This window comes from Henckelia pumila, chromosome 4, assembly GCF_033568475.1.
Source record: "Henckelia pumila isolate YLH828 chromosome 4, ASM3356847v2, whole genome shotgun sequence".
Lineage (NCBI taxonomy): Eukaryota > Viridiplantae > Streptophyta > Magnoliopsida > Lamiales > Gesneriaceae > Henckelia > Henckelia pumila.
The window spans coordinates 116638057-116653576 of record NC_133123.1 but is presented as its reverse complement, the minus strand read 5'-3'; positions in this window follow the sequence as shown (position 1 = coordinate 116653576).

The window sequence follows — 15520 nt, the reverse complement described above, 5'->3', positions numbered from 1 at the left end:
GCAGCTGATGCCGCAATGTATTCTGCCTCAGTGGTGGAATCCGTTGTGGTGTCCTGCTTGGAACTCTTCCAAGAGACAGCACCGCCATTGAGCATGAACACAAATCCAGAGGTTGACTTCGAGTCATCCACGTCACTTTGGAAGCTAGAGTCGGTATAGCCTTCCAATTTCAGTTCTCTTCCTCCATAAACCATGAATACATTCTTAGTTCTTCTCAAGTACTTAAGAATATCCTTCACGTTTTTCCAATGCATTTGACCGGGATTGGCTTGATATCTGCTCGTGACACTCAAACCAAATGCCACATCCGGTCTGGTATATATCATCCCATACATGATACTCCCTATGGCTGACGCATATGGTATGTGTGTCATTTTCTCTATCTCTTCGTCAGTCTTGGGACACATAGACTTGGATAGAGAGACTCCATGACACATAGGTAGATGTCCTCTCTTGGACTCATCCATTGAAAACCTTTTCAATATAGTGTCGATGTTGGTAGCTCGAGTAAGTCCTATCATTCTCTTAGATCTATCTCTATAGATCTGTATCCCTAGAATATAGGACGCCTCACCCAAATCCTTCATCGAGAATCTACCTGATAACCATATCTTTGTTGACTGCAACATCCCTACATCATTCCCAATAAGTAAGATGTCATCAACATAAAGTACCAAGAATGTCACAGCATTCTTAACTACTTTCTTGTACACGCACGGTTCCTCTGGGTTCTTGATGAAACCAAAATCCTTTATTGTTTCATCAAATTTCTGGTTCCAACTTCTTGATGCTTGTTTGAGACCATAAATTGATCTCTGAAGCTTGCATACCTTATGCTCGCTTTCCATGGATGTGTATCCCTCAGGCTGCATCATATAGATATCTTCCTTAATGTTTCCATTAAGAAATGCAGTCTTCACATCCATTTGTCATATCTCATAGTCATACCAAGCTGCTATGGCAATAAGGATTCTTATGGACTTGAACATTGCGACTGGTGAAAAAGTTTCATCATAGTCAACTCCTTGTCTTTGAGTATAACCTTTTGTCACCAATCGTGCCTTGTAGGTCAGTACCTTTCCATCAGGCCCAAGTTTTCTCTTGTAGATCCATTTACACCCTATTGGAACAATTCCATCGGGAGGATCTACTAAAGACCAAACTTGGTTTGTATGCATCGAATCTATTTCCGACTGCATAGCTTCAAGCCATAAATTCGAATCCGCATCAGAAATTGCTTCCTTGAAGTTTCTTGGATCACATCCAATGTCGGGTTCACTTTGATCCCCTTCAAGAAGAAGACCATATCTAATAGGAGGCCTAGAAGTCCTCTCGGATCTTCTAGTAATAGGCGTGTCTTGTGATGATTCTTGAGGTATAGGATCGTTATTTTGTATCTCGGGTTCTTCTCGAATTTCTTCGAGTTCCATCATCTTGCCTTTCTTATCCAATAAGAACTCCTTCTCCAAGAAGGTGGCATTCCTTGAAACAAACACTTTTGTTTCAGTAGGATGATAGAAATAATATCCGATTGAATTCTTCGGATACCCTACAAAATAACATAAGGTGGATCGACTATCCAACTTATCTCCCACTGTCTGCTTCACGTAAGCAGGACATCCCCAAATCCTCAAGTACGAATACTTAGGAGCTTTTCCATTCCATAACTCGTATGGTATTTTGTTCACTGCTTTAGTGTGGACGTTGTTCAACAACAATACCGCCGTTTCAAGAGCATAGCCCCAAAACAAAGATGGGAGCTCAGTGAAGCTCATCATAGATCGAACCATGTCCAACAAGGTTCGATTGCGACGCTCCGAAACACCATTCAGCTGAGGTGTCATAGGAGGAGTCGACTGAGAGAGAATCCCATTCTCTTTTAGATAATCCAAGAACTCGGTACTTAAGTATTCTCCACCTTGATCTGATCGAAGTGCTTTAATACTCTTACCTAGTTTGTTTTCTACTTCAGCCTTGAATTCTTTGAACTTTTCAAATGATTCAGACTTATATTTCTTCAAATATAAGAACTCATACCTAGAATAATCATCAGTAAAGGTAATGAAGTAGGTGTGACCAAATTTTGTACCAATACTAAATGGTCTGCAAACATCTGTATGGATCAAATCCAATAGATTTTGACTACGCTCTGGCTTCCCTTTGAAAGGAGATTTAGTCATTTTTCCTTTGAGGCAGGACTCACAAGTAGGTAGAGAGTTAATATCAGACATATCAAACATGCCCTCTGTTGGGTAACTGGCGTTCAGATCAATCACGATTGATACCCGGTGCAGCGGAAGTTTAAAATTTTTAGTATGGAACAATTCCATAGTGTGGGTATCAACCATACGATTAAATTATTTGTGTGTGTAAAATTAAATAACTATTATTAAATTTTACCTTCAATCTCGAAGCGAGATTATTGGACACCACACAGATTTCTCTGCGCTTCTTGTATCTCCCTGGAACTGATGAACAAGCTTTCCTTCAATCAGGTCCACGAATGGAGGTTTAATCCCTCTGATAGATTGCACTAGAAAATCTATCAGAAGTTTTCTGCGAAGAGAATAACGAATTTGATTCGCTAATCCTGTCTGCAATTCAAAATCACAGACCGGAAAATCTCTGACAGAGAGAGGGAGGGGCGGCCGAATTTCTAGAGAGAGCTAGGGTTTTTTTTTCGAAAACTGTCTCTCAAAATTATGACCAACTGTGTGTAATTTTTGTACTGCAATAACTTATTTATAATGCAGGCCACTAACACCTTAGGGCCCATTAGTCATAAGTTGAGGCCCGACAAGCAAAGCCCGCATGTTCAGAAATTAATATAAAATTCATCGTGACTCCGATTGATAAACCGATTTTACCAATGTGCACAGAAACCATTTCTGCACATTTTAAAGTCAAGATAAATTTTCCTGAATCCGAATTCAGTGGTTTCCAAAAATGTACATCCCTATGTCATTTTAGGAAATCCTACTCCCTTACTCTTATTTAAGAAGTCCAACTTCTTTATTCATTAAATTTAACTCTTTAAATTTAACTATCTCAACGGGGATTAAAACTCCATTACACTGTGTGACCCTCAATGGTTCAGGGATACAGCTAGCCGTGGGCTCACAACTCCTTGTGACTCGGAACAACGATTTCCGACTTGCCCAACGAATCATGGTAAAGCGCCTAGCAACATCGCCCCATGATTCCCTAGGTATCACTGATAGTGCCTACAAGAACCAGTAGATTTTGGTTAGCGTACAGTACGGTCCCTTCATCCATATATCCCGATCGAATCAACAACCATTGGTATATCGAGAGTCGCTCAAGATTCGATAACTATGCAATACATCTTGAAGATCAAATTAGTGACATCGCATGTGCTACTAAGAAACCATTTCTTAAATCACATCAAGTACTCTGGCCAGAGATTCGTCACACTAATATCTCCTCAGATCGCATAGGATATCCACACTCGCAAGTATGTGGTGAATCCTTGACAACAATGCATCGACTCCTATATGTGTTGTAACTGTACCCAATCCCGACACCTGATGACCCCCATAGAGTCGGTAAACGAGTCAAAGAACAGTACTAGCATATAGAGTCTCCATGATGTTTCAAGTAGTAAGGACTAATGGTGTACAACCAAAACCGCAGACTTTATCCACTCGATAAGTGATAACCACTTGGAAAGTCCAGATAGGGTAGTTCGATTATTCATCCTATGAATATCCATTTGCATGCTTCGAACATCTCCATGTTCCCTACCAATGAAACGTGGTACTCCGCATCGCAAAGCTAGTCTCAAACTCGAGCGATCCTTATCCTTATTATCGGACGGCTCAATCGACTAGGAACAGTTTAGAATATACAGTGACTATAAGATGTATTTCATGATAGACATCCCCATGTTCTACCACATCTTACATACACTATAGTATATTCAAGGTTTTTATCAAAACAACAATAGTATATCATAATATAACAATATGAAGAAAGATAAAGTCATTGCCATTAATAAAAGTGTAAATTACATTAAACAAAAGATCGTTTGTACAAAGAGTCATCAAAGCCCATAGCCACAAGTTGGCTCACTGGGCACCCACTCTTTCAATCTCCCACTTGCCCTATAGCCAACTAGTCATACTACGTAGACCCATTGCTTCGCGATGTTTGTCAAACAATGGTCCTGGCAAGGGCTTAGTAAGCGGATCAGCGATATTGTCTGCAGAGGCCACTCGTTCGACAGTGATGTCTCCTCTTTCCACAATCTCCCGGATGATGTGGTATTTCTTCAGTACGTGTTTGGATCTTTGATGAGACCTTGGTTCCTTTGCTTGAGCAACGGCACCCGTGTTGTCACAGTACACCGGGACTGGACCAACAAATTCAGGAATGACGCCCAACTCTTGGACGAACTTCCTCATCCAAACGGCCTCTTTAGCAGCAGCTGATGCTGCAATGTATTCAGCCTCAGTGGTGGAATCCGCTGTGGTGTCCTGCTTGGAACTCTTCCAAGAGACAGCACCGCCATTGAGCATGAACACAAATCCAGAGGTTGACTTCGAGTCATCCACGTCACTTTGGAAGCTAGAGTCGGTATAGCCTTCCAATTTCAGATCTCGTCCTCCATATACCATGAACATATTCTTAGTCCTTCGTAAGTACTTAAGAATGTCCTTCACGGCTTTCCAATGCATTTGACCAGGATTAGCCTGATATCTGCTCATGAAACTCAGAGCAAATGCTACATCCGGTCTGGTAGATATCATCCCATACATGATACTACCTATAGCTGACGCATATGGTACATGTGTCATATTCTCTATCTCTGCATCAGTCTTGGGACACATAGACTTGGATAAAGAAACTCCATGACACATGGGTAGATGTCCTCTCTTGGACCCATCCATTGAAAACCGTTTCAATATGGTGTCGATGTAGGTTGATTGAGTGAGTCCTATCATTCTCTTAGATCTATCTCTATAGATCTGTATCCCAAGAATGTAGGATGCCTCACCCAAATCCTTCATCGAGAATCTACCTGATAACCATATCTTTGTTGACTGCAACATCCCTACATCATTCCCAATGAGTAGGATGTCATCAACATAAAGTACTAAGAATGTCACAGCATCCTTAACTACTTTCTTGTACACGCACGGTTCTTCCGGGTTCTTGATGAAACCAAAATCTTTTATTGTTTCATCAAATTTCTGGTTCCAACTTCTTGATGCTTGTTTTAGACCATAAATTGATCTCTGAAGCTTGCATACCTTATGCTCGCTTCCCATGGATGTGAACCCCTCCGGCTGCTTCATATAGATTTCTTCCTTAATGTCTCCATTAAGAAAAGCAGTCTTCACATCCATTTGCCATATCTCATAGTCATACCATGCAGCTATGGCAATAAGGATTCTTATGGACTTGAACATTGCAACTGGTGAAAAGGGTTCATCATAGTCAACTCCTTGTCTTTGAGTGTAACCTTTCGCCACCAATCGCGCCTTGTAGGTCAATACCTTACCATCAGACCCAAGATTTCTCTTGTAGATCCATTTACACCCTATTGGAACAATTCCATCAGGAGGATCTACTAAAGACCAAACTTGGTTTGTATGCATTGAATCCAATTCAGACTGCATAGCTTCAAGCCATAAATTTGAATCCGCATCAGAAATTGCTTCCTTGAAGTTTCTTGGATCACATCCAATGTCGGGTTCATCTTGATCCCCTTCAAGAAGAAGACCATATCGAACAGGAGGTCTAGAAGTCCTCTCGGATCTTCTAGGTTCAGGCGTGTCCAGTAATGGTTCCTGAGGCGTAGGATCGTTATTTTGTATTTCGGGTTCTTCTCGAACTTCTTCGAGTTCCATCATCTCGCCTTTCTTATCCAATAAGAACTCCTTCTCCAAGAAGGTGGCATTCCTAGAAACAAACACCTTTGTTTCAGCAGGATAATAGAAATAATATCCGATTGAATTCTTCGGATACCCTACAAAATAACATAAGCTGGATCGACTATCCAACTTATCTCCCACTGTCTGCTTCACGTAAGCAGGACATCCCCAAATCCTTAAGTACGAATACTTAGGAGCTTTGCCATTCCATAACTCGTATGGTGTTTTGTCCACTGCTTTAGTGTGGACGTTGTTCAACAACAATACCGCCGTTTCAAGCGCATAGCCCCAAAACGAAGGTGGAAGCTCAGTGAAGCTCATCATGGATCGAACCATGTCCAACAAAGTTCGATTACGACGCTCCGATACACCATTAAGCTGTGGTGTCATAGGAGGAGTCCAATGAGAGAGAATCCCATTCTCTTTTAGATAGTCCAAAAAATCGGTACTTAAGTATTCTCCACCTCGATCCGATCGAAGTGTTTTAATACTTTTACCTAGCTTATTTTCTACTTCAGCCTTGAATTCTTTGAACTTTTCAAATGCTTCATACTTATATTTCATTAAATATAAATACCCATACCTTGAATAATCATCAGTAAAGGTAATGAAGTAGGTGTGGCCATGTTGAGTCCCAACTCTAAATGGACCACAAACATCTGTATGGATCAAATCCAACAGATTTTGACTACGCTCAGGTTTCCCCTTAAAAGGAGATTTAGTCATTTTCCCTTTTAGGCAGGATTCACAAGTAGGTAGAGAGTTAATATCAGACATATCAAACATGCCCTCTCCCACTAGCTTGTTCATCCTCCTTGAGGAAATATGACCTAGTCTAGCGTGCCAAAGGTTTGCCGGGTTTTGACTATCGATTTTCCTTTTGTTTGTTGTCGCCGGTTTATCAACATAATTTATTGGAACGTCTTTTAGTTTTAAGTTGTATAGATCGTTTTCAAGTTGTCCATTTCCAATCAAACATTCATTCTTGTAAATATTGCAAATCTCATTCACAAAATTGCAAGAATAACCATCTCTATCTAGCATAGAAACAGAAATAATGTTTTTAATTAAATCCGGAACAAATAAAACATCTCTTAAAAATAACTTAAAACCGTTCTGCAAAATTAAACAAACATCTCCAATGGTTGTAGCTTCAACTCTGGAACCATTCCCGAGCCTCAGCTGGGTCTCACCCATTCTAAGCATGCGACTTCTTGTCATCACCTGCAAATCATTGCAAATGTGAGATCCACATCCGGTATCCAATACCCAAGAAGTAGTATTAAGTGAAATGTTTATTTCAATATAGAACATACCCTTTGCAGTTCCCAACTGCTCTAGATATTCCTTGCAGTTGCGCTTCCAATGACCGGGCTTCTTGCAGTAATGGCAAACATCCTTGGATTTTCCATTGTTTGAAGCCTTTGTCTTGTGCTTCTTCTCGGGTTCGACTTTCTTGGGTGGGGCAGAACGTTTCTTACCCTTCGTACTTGGCCCCTTCTTAGCAGAAGATGAGGAGCCCACCAAGAAAGCTGGTTTATCCTTCTTTAGTGTGGATTCATATGTCACAAGCATATTGACCATCTCTTCAAGGGTGGCCTCTATCTTGTTCATATTAAAATTTACCACAAATCCGTCAAACGAAGAAGGAAGAGACAGAAGCAGTAAATCCACGTTGAGTTCATGCTCCAACACCAAATCAAGAGTTGCTAACTTCTGTATGAGCCAAATCACTCGTACCCCATGATCACGGACCGAAGTCCCTTCACGCATGTGACACGTCATTAGCTCCTTAACAGTAGCGAACCTTTCAGCCCTCGATTGAGCCCCAAAAAGTTCCTTGAGTTGAGCGTGAATGTCAGCAGCATTCACGGTGTCCTCAAATCGCCTCTGGAGTTCATCAGACATCGAGGCTTGCATATAGCATTTGGTCTTGATGTCATGGTCCCACCATGCATCAAGTTTGGCCAATTCCTCCGGACTTACGTCAGCTGGTGCTTCCTTCGGAGGTGATTTCTCTAACACGTAGAGCATCTTCTCCGAAGTCAAGACAATCTTCAACTTCCGGAACCATTCCGTATAGTTTGCGTCAGTCAACTTGTTTTGTTCGAGGATCGAGAATAATGGATTACGCGAATTCATTGTATGAAATACTGAAAAGAAAAACAGACATATATCAATGATTGTTTAAGCAATTTACTAAGACATAAAATAGGCGAATTTAATTTTATGAATCTCACTCCCACTATTTTAACGATTTCACTACCCTCTAGTGAAAACGGGAAACTTTTTCCTTAGTGAGAACATGGAGTCCAATTGACAAACTTATGGTCCCGAATAATATCAGCCAACCATAATTCTCAAAAGGTAGAGCCCAATTGCTTCCAAAGCAACCCCCATGTATTTACCTCATGTCCAATAAGGGCCCAATAATATGACGCTGTTTATAGTGACATGTCAAGATGACCCATCAATATTAAGTTGTGATGAACGGTCGCCATGTGGATCCCCCAATAATATGAGCCGATCCCATGGGAGTTCCACCCAACTTACAACATGTGTCGATCCAATGTACAGCTTTCCGACGGACGGGCCCCCCCAATAATATGAGCCGGACCGTATCCGCGGGTAGCATCACATACATTGACCGTTGATGGAAGATAGGAACATTTAAACAAATTTAAATTTCCTTTATTTATCTTGATATCAATTTTAAATCATATTTAAAATGAGGGATTTTTAATTATGAAAATTTGTCTCATCATTTTTCAATTTATTGTATGCTTGCCGGATTCATACAATTATGTCTAAAACATGCATACAATCATAATATCATATATTATATATAGGATGATCGATTCCATTTCTAATTGACTCGTGGTTGCCAATCACGAGTCTTAGTCCAATCCTAGGTAATATGCAGTATGCAATGCAATCCTATTACATTAGCTTCCAATTTACATTTCTTCGTCTTTATTGTCTGCTGGGCCCACCATCTTCAAATCTTGATCTCCCACTAAATCTAATGTATTTACAATAAATAGCAATGACAAGTAGGGGATACATTTTAGGGGTGGGAACGGGCCATAAACCAAGCCCACTTTTATTACATATGACATTCATATTGGGCCATAAACCAGGCCCATTAATAAAACCAACAACAATAAAACAAATGTAAATTCCTAACATACACCTACAAAATTGGTCATGGCAATCGATCATCCTTATCCAATAACATTTAATTCAAAATTAATTTATTGGATATCATGCATATGGCAATTTAAATTTAAACAGGATAAAATCATATTTTATATATAAAATCATATTTTACATATAAAATCATATTTTACCTTTTATTAAATAAAATCATATTTTATCTACAGAATCTAATTTTATAGATAAAATCATATTTTACTTAATATATACATAAGATCAAATCTTATCATCAATTGTACCAAAAATAATTGATTTCAAAATTCAATTTAAGGATAAAATATTAAAATTTTCCAAAAATTCAAATTTATCAAAAAATCAATTTTAAAATTTTCGGACTCGAACAATTCGATCCGATGCCTCGTGAACAAACAAAAAACAATTTTTGACCGGACCAAAAATAAAATTTTAACACATTAAAATTAATTTAAATAAAAAATAATAATTTTTCCTGCGGGCCGCCCGGGACACTCCCGGGCCGGCCCGCACCCGTGGGCGCGGGCCGGGGCAGCCCGGCTGCCCCTTTAGGGCAGCGACAATCGCTGCCCTGGCGGCGCCTGGGGGCGGCGCCGTGCGCCGCCGTGGGCGGCGCTGTGCGCCCCCTTTGGGCGGCGCCGTGCGCCGCCCGGGGCAGCGACCGTCGCTGCCCCACCGGGCAGCGATCCAATCGCTGCCCGGGTTTTGCCCGAAAAAAAAAAAAAAAAAAATTTTTATTTAAAATATTTATTTTGTTTTAAAAAAACCAAGACTCAAAAATTTTTGTACAATCGATTAATTTAATCGTTTGATCTGAGCAACCTGGCTCTGATACCACTGTTGGGTAACTGGCGTTCAGATCAATCACGATTGATACCCGGTGCAGCGGAAGTTTAAAATTTTTAGTATGGAACAATTCCATAGTGTGGGTATCAACCATACGATTAAATTATTTGTGTGTGTAAAATTAAATAACTATTATTAAATTTTACCTTCAATCTCGAAGCGAGATTATTGGACACCACACAGATTTCTCTGCGCTTCTTGTATCTCCCTGGAACTGATGAACAAGCTTTCCTTCAATCAGGTCCACGAATGGAGGTTTAATCCCTCTGATAGATTGCACTAGAAAATCTATCAGAAGTTTTCTGCGAAGAGAATAACGAATTTGATTCGCTAATCCTGTCTGCAATTCAAAATCACAGACCGGAAAATCTCTGACAGAAAGAGGGAGGGGCGGCCGAATTTCTAGAGAGAGCTAGGGTTTTTTTTTCGAAAACTGTCTCTCAAAATTATGACCAACTGTGTGTAATTTCTGTACTGCAATAACTTATTTATAATGCAGGCCACTAACACCTTAGGGCCCATTAGTCATAAGTTGAGGCCCGACAAGCAAAGCCCGCATGTTCAGAAATTAATATAAAATTCATCGTGACTCCGATTGATAAACCGATTTTACCAATGTGCACAGAAACCATTTCTGCACATTTTAAAGTCAAGATAAATTTTCCTGAATCCGAATTCAGTGGTTTCCAAAAATGTACATCCCTATGTCATTTTAGGAAATCCTACTCCCTTACTCTTATTTAAGAAGTCCAACTTCTTTATTCATTAAATTTAACTCTTTAAATTTAACTATCTCAACGGGGATTAAAACTCCATTACACTGTGTGACCCTCAATGGTTCAGGGATACAGCTAGCCGTGGGCTCACAACTCCTTGTGACTCGGAACAACGATTTCCGACTTGCCCAACGAATCATGGTAAAGCGCCTAGCAACATCGCCCCATGATTCCCTAGGTATCACTGATAGTGCCTACAAGAACCAGTAGATTTTGGTTAGCGTACAGTACGGTCCCTTCATCCATATCCCGATCGAATCAACAACCATTGGTATATCGAGAGTCGCTCAAGATTCGATAACTATGCAATACATCTTGAAGATCAAATTAGTGACATCGCATGTGCTACTAAGAAACCATTTCTTAAATCACATCAAGTACTCTGGCCAGAGATTCGTCACACTAATATCTCCTCAGATCGCATAGGATATCCACACTCGCAAGTATGTGGTGAATCCTTGACAACAATGCATCGACTCCTATATGTGTTGTAACTGTACCCAATCCCGACACCTGATGACCCCCATAGAGTCGGTAAACGAGTCAAAGCACAGTACTAGCATATAGAGTCTCCATGATGTTTCAAGTAGTAAGGACTAATGGTGTACAACCAAAACCGCGGACTTTATCCGCTCGATAAGTGATAACCACTTGGAAAGTCCGGATAGGGTAGTTCGATTATTCATCCTATGAATATCCATTTGCATGCTTCGAACATCTCCATGTTCCCTACCAATGAAACGTGGTACTCCGCATCGCAAAGCTAGTCTCAAACTCGAGCGATCCTTATCCTTATTATCGGACGGCTCAATCGACTAGGAACAGTTTAGAATATACAGTGACTATAAGATGTATTTCATGATAGACATCCCCATGTTCTACCACATCTTACATACACTATAGTATATTCAAGGTCTTTATCAAAACAACAATAGTATATCATAATATAACAATATGAAGAAAGATAAAGTCATTGCCATTAATAAAAGTGTAAATTACATTAAACAAAAGATCGTTTGTACAAAGAGTCATCAAAGCCCATAGCCACAAGTTGGCTCACTGGGCACCCACTCTTTCACCCTCTTCCACTAGCTTGTTCATCCTCCTTGAAGAAATATGGCCTAGCCTAGCATGCCAAAGGTTTGCTGGGTTTTGATTATCAATTTTCCTTTTATTTGTTGTTACCGGTTTATCAACATAATTAATTGGAACGTCTTTTAATTTTAAGTTATATAGATCATTTTCAAGTTGTCCACATCCAATTAAACATTCATTCTTGTAAATATTGCAAATCTCATTCACAAAATTGCAAGAAAAACCATCTCTATCAAGCATAGAAATAGAAATAATGTTGTTAACCAAATCTGGCACATATAAAACATCTCTCAAAAATAACTTAAAATCATTCTGCAAAATTAAACAAATGTCTCCCACAGCTTTGACTTCAACTCGAGAACCATTTCCGAGCCTCAGCTGGGTCTCACCCATCCTAAGCTTGCGACCTCTTGTCATCACCTGCAAATCATTGCAAATATGAGATCCACATCCGGTATCCAATACCCAAGAAGTAGTATTAAGTGAAACATTTATTTCAATATAAAACATACCCTTCGCAGTTCGCAACTGCTCGAGATATTCCTTGCAGTTACGTTTCCAATGACCGGGTTTCTTGCAGTGATGGCAAACATCCTTGGATTTTTCCATGTTTGAAGCCTTTGTCTTGTTCTTCTTCTCGGGTCCGGTTTTCTTGGATGGGGCAGAACATTTCTTACCCTTTGTACTTGGCCCCTTCTTAGCAGAAGAAGAGGAGCCCACCAAGAGAACCGGTTTATCCTTCTTTAAAGTGGCTTCATAAGTTACAAGCATATTGACCATCTCTTCAAGGGAGGCCTCTATCTTGTTCATATTGAAATTCACCACAAAACCGTCAAACGATGAAGGAAGAGAGAGAAGTAATAAGTCCACATTGAGTTCATGCTCCAATACCAATTCAAGCGTTACCAACTTCTGAATGAGCCAAATCACGCGTACCCCATGATCACGGACCGAAGTCCCTTCACGCATGCGACACGTCATTAACTCTTTTACAGTAGCGAACCTTTCAGCTCTCGATTGAGCCCCAAAAATTTCCTTGAGTTGTGCGTGAATGTCAGCAGCATTCACGGTATCCTCAAATCGCCTCTGGAGTTCATAAGACATCGAAGCTTGCATATAGCATTTGGCCTTGATATTATGGTCCCACCATTTATGAATTTATTTTATGAATCTCACTCCCACTATTTTAACGATTTCATTACCCTCTAGTGAAAACGAGAAACATTTTCTTTAGTGGAAACATGGAGTCCAATTGACAAACTATAGTCCCGAATAATATCAGCCAACCATAATTTTCAAATGGTAGAGCCCAATTGCTTCCAAAGCAACCTCCATGTTTTTACCTCATGTCCAATAAGGGCCCAATAATATGACGCCGTTTATTGTGACACGTCAAGATGACCCATCAATATTAAGTTGTGATGGACGGTCGCCATGTGGATTCCCAATAATATGAGCCAATCCCATGGGAGTTCCATCCAACTTACAACATGTGTCGATCCAATGTACAGCTTTCCGACGAACGGGCCCCTCCAATAATATGAGCCGGACCGTATCCGCGGGTAGCATCTAATACATAGATCGTTGATGGAAGGTAGGAACATTTAAACAATATTTAAATGCCCTTTTGTTTATCTTGATATCAATTTTAAATCATATTTAAAATGAGGGATTTTAATTTTGAAAATTTGTCTCATCATGCAATTTATGTATGCTTGCGGGATTCATACAATTTAGTCTAAACATGCATACAACAATAATATCATATATTATTTTAGGATGATCGATTCCATTACTAATCGACCCGTGGTTTCCAATCACGAGTTTAAGTCCAATCCTAGGTAATATGCAAGTATGCAATGCAATCCTATTACATTGAACTTCCAATTTACATTTCTTCGGTCTTTATTGTCTGCTGGGCCCACCTTTGTCTTCAAATCTTCATCTCCCACTAAGTCTAAAATTTACAATAATTTTCGATGACAAGCAGGGGATACATATTTAAGGGGTGGGAACGGGCCATAAACCAGGCCCACTTTTATTACATATGACAATTCATATTGGGCCATAAACCAGGCCCATTAATAAATCCAACAACAATAATTAAAACCAAATTTAAACAACCTAACATACACGGCAACGGAATTATATTTTGACATTATTTCATTTAAATTTTAATGACAATATTAAGATAGACCCTTAGAAAGGAAGTGGCACTGGGCCCGCTGGTCTCGCGCCTGTCTCCCTGTGAAAGAAGGAGGCCTGGGTTTTCGCAGGCTCAAGGACATTGTTGATAGCTTTTCCATGAAGCTGTGGTTCAGATTCCGGCAGGGTTCCTCTCTCTGGGCGAGATTCCTTTCAAGGAAGTATTGCCGGACTGTCAGCCCTATTTGTGCTCCTTCTCGTGGTGCCATTTCCCCCCACTTGGAGGCGCTTGCTCCAGATTAGACCTCGTGCGGAGCCTGGTATCCGGTGGAAGATTGGTCTTGGGGATGTCTCTTTTTGGGATGATACTTGGTTGGGTGATGCCCCTTTGTCGAGCAGGTGTAATGTCAGAGGGGATCGGTGTGTGCGTGTTTTCAGCTTCCTTTTGGAGGGAGACTGGGATTTTGATCTCCTTTGCACTGTCGTCGCTCCCTCGGTGGCGGAGGAGATCGTTCAGATTCCTGTTTTGGTGGATGAGCCGGATGCGACTATCTGGATCCACAGCACCGATGGTGCCTTTTCTGTGAGATCTGCTTGGGAGCAGGTCAGACCGAGAGGCTCGGTCTCGGATATCTTTACTCCCTGTTGGGGTTGCTGGATGAGGCCCACCATGTCCTTATTTCTGTGGAGGTTTTGGCATCGGTGGTTGCCTGTGGATGAGGTGCTCCAGCAGCGGGGTTTCTCCCTTGTGTCCAAGTGCCAGTGCTGTGAGATGTCGGAGACATTTACTCACATTTTCATCGACGGTCCCATCGCCCGCTCTGTGTGGCATTTCTTTGGGGCTATCTTTAGAGTTCGCATCCCTGCCACTGAGAACTTCAGTCTGTTTCTCAGTACTTGGAAAAGGGGTCGCGAGTGGTCTCCGGGGGGTAATGTGAGGGAATTCATTCCTTTTCTCGCATATCTATCAGGAAAGGAATTCGGTTGCGGATGTGTTGGCGCGGCAGGCTCATGATCATAGGCAGTGTTTGTTGGAGATTGGTGTTTCTTTAACCACTCTCATCGCTGCGTTTGCCCGTTCTGACTCTTCCGGGCTTCCTTACCTTAGATCTAGGTTTTCTTAGAGCCTCACGCTCGCTTATAGCCGTTTCTCTTGGGCTTTCTTTTTCTTTGTTTGCTCTCTTTTTTGGTCTAGGTCATCCTAGATTTAGATATATGTAGCTATTTATTTTTCTTTGCAGGTACAGCTCTCCGGCCCTTTTTCGGAGTTTTTGGAGTTAGTCTGTTCCCCTGTCTCTTGCTTTGCTTCTTCAGGGTGATGGATCATCAGGCGTTCTCTGTGCTTCCCCTTGCCTGGTTCTTGCTGTTGTTTGGATGTTTTGTGGGTGGTCTCTCGTGCCCCTCGCTTTTTGGATTTCCAGTCTTCTTGGGAGTGAGGTTATGGCTTGAGTTTCCTTCGCCATTCTCCTGCTTTTTTGCTCTGGGTCTGCTGGTTTGCGGTCGCTCCTCTTTTTCCTCGCGGCCTATGTATAGTGACTTCCCAGCTGATCATGACTTTTGGACATATTTCTT